Genomic DNA, 5,409 nt, shown 5'->3' with positions numbered 1-5,409 from the left:
TATTTTTGTCATTCTTGTTGAAAACAGCAAGTCCCGTTGCTTTGATACTATACATATTGTTCATTTTCTAATGATATCTTCTGTTCTTCAATTGAAATGTGCATTGCTAACTGCGAAGCTATCTCAGCCGATAGGCTGCTTGTTTTTATTTGATTTTACTTTACAGGTACACGTATAACACCAGAAAATGCTGACTTGTTCAAGGACTCACCAGTTAAAATTAGTCTACAAAACCTGGCAGTGTCTTCCAAATATCCCCCAAATGATGCAACAATTGCAATGGGTGAGTAGCAATCCTCAGAATTATTGTGGTATTGAATATTCATGTATTCCATGTAAAGGTATTATATGAACATACTTTATGGCTAGCTGCGATTTCCTCCAACTGAGCTGGTTTGTTCAAATGCTATCCTGAATGGCAATTTTTGATACAACATTTTGCACTTTTTATGTATTCTTGCTATAATTTTCTATTATTTGAAAATGAACAACATTTCCTATTGCCTTCAGGTCTTGACCAAAATTTGGAAAGAAATGATGTGTGATTATTTTGTGAATGGTGACAACAGTTGGCATTGGTGTTTAGACATACATACTAGTCTTTTTAGTTACAAATGACGCAAAATGTAGTATTTTAGGATTATAAAGGTCTGGGGGACAAATTGGATTTTAGGGTAGGTTGGAAGTTCTTATAGTGAAGGAGTTTTTGTTAAGTTTTGGCATGGTTAGAGATTTAAATTGAGCCAAAAAGAAGTAGGTTTTTTTTTTTGTTCCAGGAAAATATAGAATGACATGGTTTTCATTTGTTTCACATTTATTTTTGTTAAGACTATTCACTGTAATATATGGTTATATCAAGTTATATATTCAATACTGAACATTTACAGGAAGCTGGAGTGATGATGAAGATGACGATGATGGGTATGATGAAGGGGATGCTGAGAGGAGGATGGAACAAGTGGTTACTGCAGAAACCTGGTATACAAATGCTGAAGATTTTCTTGATGTTGATGATCCTTCACTACAAGACTGGATATCCTAGTTGTTGACAAAAAAATCAGCTCCTGTAAACAGGATTGTGAACACCATTTTTTTAATCACTCATTTCTGCTGATTTCAACCTAAGAAAAAATGTTAAATTTTGTTTTAAAACTCAGTTTTTGTTGCTGAATCCATGCACAAGAACAATCAGATACAATTTGCATCAAAAGTAATTAACTGATATTCAAATCACCAAACTCATCTAGAGGGATTGCTCACTATTAATGACTACAAATAAGAAAAAACATAAACTATCTGATTACAATACCAAATATGTGTACCAAATATGTTTAATTTTTATAATCATTAAAATTCAGGCCCTTGCCAGAGATTTTAATGGTATGTCCCTTAGTTACCTGGTAACATTGAGCATGCTGGAAAGGACCAATATGTAGAATTAGTTTTCCTTTTGATTTTGACTCTTGTAAATTTTAGTTTTTTTCTTTGCACTTTTAGTAAATACCTGCAGTAGGAGCACAAAATTGACACATCGATTGTTGTTAGCTTGGCCTCACTCAATGAAACTTTCACAATAAAATTAGAGATATTCACTGCTCACAGCACTTGTCACGTGTTTCTGTTCTCTGGTTTCTGAATGAATTTCCTTTACATAACCTAATTCGCCCAAGCACTGGATAACCCATTGGGATTATTGCCATCTTTGCCTTAACGAGATACAATATCAAAAAAATATTTGTTTAAAATTTAATAACTTTTGATTCTTGTTCTTCACCAGTCCAAACCAAAACAATGATTGGTAGTTTGTTTGAACAGTAAAATACTTACCCAACACATAACTATAACACTCGCTCTATAGTGGAATAGTTTATTTCCCCTGGGACCAGATTTCTACTCAGGTAAGCTACTTGGTTTTGGTAGAGTAGGTAGTTAGTGCTCATTCAAGATTGCAAAAGGCCTTTTCAACACTACAGAATCTAATTTACTTTCGTTTATACTATTTTTAGTCCCCGTTCAGATGTAGTCCGAAAACGGAGACTTATGTTTTGCTCTGTGTGCGTGCGTGCGTCCGTGATCACCTGTATCTCGAACATGCATGGACCGATTAAGTTCAAACTTCATTCATACATCACATATTATATGGGACATATGCACATGCATTTTTTTCATGATCCGATTAATGATAGCCGAATAGCGGCCATTTTAAGGCCGAAAATGCATCCAAATCGCACATTTTCACCATTCCGGACCTGGATCTCAGTTATGCATGGACGGATTTTGTTCAAATTTGGTACATACATTAAACATACTAGGACCTTGATGCACGTCTTTTTTTTTTTTTGGATTGGGCTTGAAATGGCCGACTGGCGGCCATTTTCTTTTAAAGAATTCAGTTCTGGATTCGTATCTGAGACATGCCTGGATTGATCGAGTTCAAACTTCACACACACAAGGTACATCATGTCACAAATATGTATGTGCATTTGTTTCATGATCTCATTAATGATAACCAAATGGCGGCCGCTTTAAGGCCGAAAATGCATTGAAATCGCACATTTTCACCATTCCGGACCCGGATCTCAGTTATGCATGGATGGATTTTGTTCAAATTTGGTAAATACATTAAACATAATAGGACCTTGATGCACGTCATTTTTTTTTTCAGATCATGTTCGAAATGGCCGACTGGCGGCCATTTTGTTTTAAAGAATTCAGTTCTGGATCCGTATCCGAGACATGTCTGGATTGATCAAGTTCAAACTTCACACACACATGGTACATCATGTCACAAATAGATATGTGTATTTGTTTCATGATCCGCTTAACAATAGCTGAATGATAGCCATTTTAAGGCCGAAAATGCATCAAAATCACGTATTTTCACAATTCCGGAACCGGATCTCAGTCATGCATGGATGGATTTTGTTCAGATTTAGTGCATATGTTAAACATAATATAAGCTTGATGCATACCAATTTTTCTTCGGATGAAGTTCAAAATGACCACCTGGCGGCCATTTTGTTTTAAAGAATTTAGTTTTCAATGCATATCGGGGACATGCCTGGACAGGAAGTTCAAACTTCACATACACATCATACATTATATCATACATATGCCTGTGCATTTGGGCCAGTCCTTTTAAGGTCAAAAATTCACAAAAATTGCACATTTTCACCATACCGGAACTGAATCTATGTCATGCGTGGGCAAATTTAGTTAAAAATTTTTTTTGGATTGTGTTGAAAATGGCTGACTGGTGGCTATTTTGTTTTACTGAATGCAGTTCAACATCCATATTGTTGCTGCTTTGAATGTATATGTCACTCAAATATGAACGGAACGGGGACGTGTCATTGACAATGACTTGTCTTTGTTAGATCTTGTTAGAATATTAAACATTATACTTTCTATATAATTGGTGAAAATACTGTGTATTATTCTGTATCAAGGCACAAAGACAACAAAGGAAGGTGAACACAGAATTTTCGAATTGATTTGTCTCTATGTTGTGTATATTTGAAAGTGTTATTAAAAAAATAAATCGTGACAGTGACATCGTATACATAAGCATAATTTCAATATTTCTTATAACGACACCCCTTTCCAGGGACTGTGATATACAGTGTAGCATAAGTATGTTGTCACAATGGCCCGCCCTGTGTTTAGAGAACTGATTACTAAGTATACTGTTGGAGCTGTTTAACATAACAAAGGGACTGGAGCTGTTTAACATAACAAAATGACTTGAACATAAGAGTCCTAGTAGACACCTGTATACTTATAAAATCTTATCGAAATGGTATACGTTAGGTATTTAATTATCTGTTTATCTACAGCCAAATACACAACTTTATATGCCGTTTTTACGGAAACTATTTTTTGACTACTACGACTGAAAATTCAACTCTTTTTACGCTCTTGATGCACAAATTACATCATCTATTCATCGCGAAATGGGCTAAAAATCTCATAGACGTGCCAGCGAGCCATTGACATAGAGTTCTGACTATAAAATCATGGATACATTCATAGAATTTAGTCCATAAAGTTTGATGGACTATATCTCCAGAACTGTGAGGCACATACACATTCTGGAACCCAGTTTCAATGATCATTATCTTATAAATCAGAAGTAAACAAATCATAGAAAGAATGAACAACGAGAAATGGCCAATCCCACGTAAAAAACTCAATTTTTAGCAAATATTTACACTAAAAATAATATCCTGTATCTCGGCTTTATGGAAACACATGTTTAATAACGGGAGGGAAAGTCCTAATGACAATAAAACTATTAGTCCTTTTTCCCCTTTCTTTACCTTAACACCAATCATTTTATCTGCAGACTTTTGATATGATTCACACGACGTACGACAATATCTGTGAAGATTTCAGGCCAATAGTAGTGTTGAAGTAGCCTTTTAGTTTTCTCCACACCTAAATGTCCTGCAAGTAGTATGTCATGTGCTTAGCATAGAAAAGTCTGTCGACAATGTTAAGGTATTGTACAAGTTTTAAACTTGAGAGTCCACTTTCCAATAAAAAAAGTTGAAGTCTGATTTGATGCAACAGTAAGTGTACATGGTCTTGACAATGTAGCGTAGGATTTCTGTGGATTGGTAGATTTTCAGTTTCAACAAGTTCGGCACCTGGACTAGATGTTTTGGCTTCCTCTTTCGTGAAATAAGGCTTTTTCACACTGCCACCTGTCATACTAATTTAAGGTTTGTCACTGCTGTGTATTATAAGTGTTATATGTTCTGTGTACTTTATGAGACTCTACTACATTGATATCGGCACAATCAGTTTATCACTTTAATAAATATCAGGGGATACAAGTGCATATTGAACAATTGTTTAATCACATCCAGTGCCCCTTAATATACTGACTGTCTGACAAATTCTGAACAGGCCACGCCTCCAATTGTGCCGTGCGTTCGGGCCAACCGTTAATTATTCATAAATGGGGTCAATTTGTGTAGTTTTCTTGATTTATTCCGCAGATATAGGTAAAATATAGGTAAAGCTTTGGTGAAATTTGAAAGAGCAACTATTATTCTTCAACCTGGTATTTTTTATAGATTTTATTCTTCATTCTGTTTGTCTGTTTTTTCCAAATATGAGCTCACTGGAGCCGTCATCCCTTGTCTATTTCTTACACTTGATACCAGCCGATACCCGCCGCCGCTCATAGGGAGTGTGTACAGTTGATCATAGTTCCTGGGCTCCCTGTGTTCAGACACAATAAGATGATCACACATACCCTGTGATGGTGCATGAAATTCAATATATCAAGCAAAATGAAACATAAACAATTGCAAAAACATCTTGAACATGGACAAAAGGAATGCCAAGTACAATTTGAGTTTGTAACAAAAGATTCATGAAAACAATTCTAAAATAAATGGA

General features: G+C 35.3%; 1 long non-coding RNA gene across 1 annotated transcript; it reads left to right on the top strand.

Annotated features, from left to right (window-relative positions):
- The first annotated feature begins 231 nt into the window (after positions 1-231).
- Positions 232-1,599, top strand: LOC144356055 (uncharacterized). Its single transcript, XR_013421361.2, has 2 exons — positions 232-283; positions 888-1,599. It is a non-coding gene; the product is annotated as an uncharacterized LOC144356055 (long non-coding RNA).
- Positions 1,600-5,409: the final 3,810 nt, after the last annotated feature.

The sequence above is a fragment of the Saccoglossus kowalevskii genome, chromosome 16 (assembly GCF_978046115.1).
Source record: "Saccoglossus kowalevskii chromosome 16, keSacKowa6.1, whole genome shotgun sequence".
NCBI classification, from domain to species: domain Eukaryota; kingdom Metazoa; phylum Hemichordata; class Enteropneusta; family Harrimaniidae; genus Saccoglossus; species Saccoglossus kowalevskii.
The sequence above is the reverse complement of the archived record's forward strand: the minus strand, read 5'-3'. Positions and strand labels throughout refer to the sequence as shown.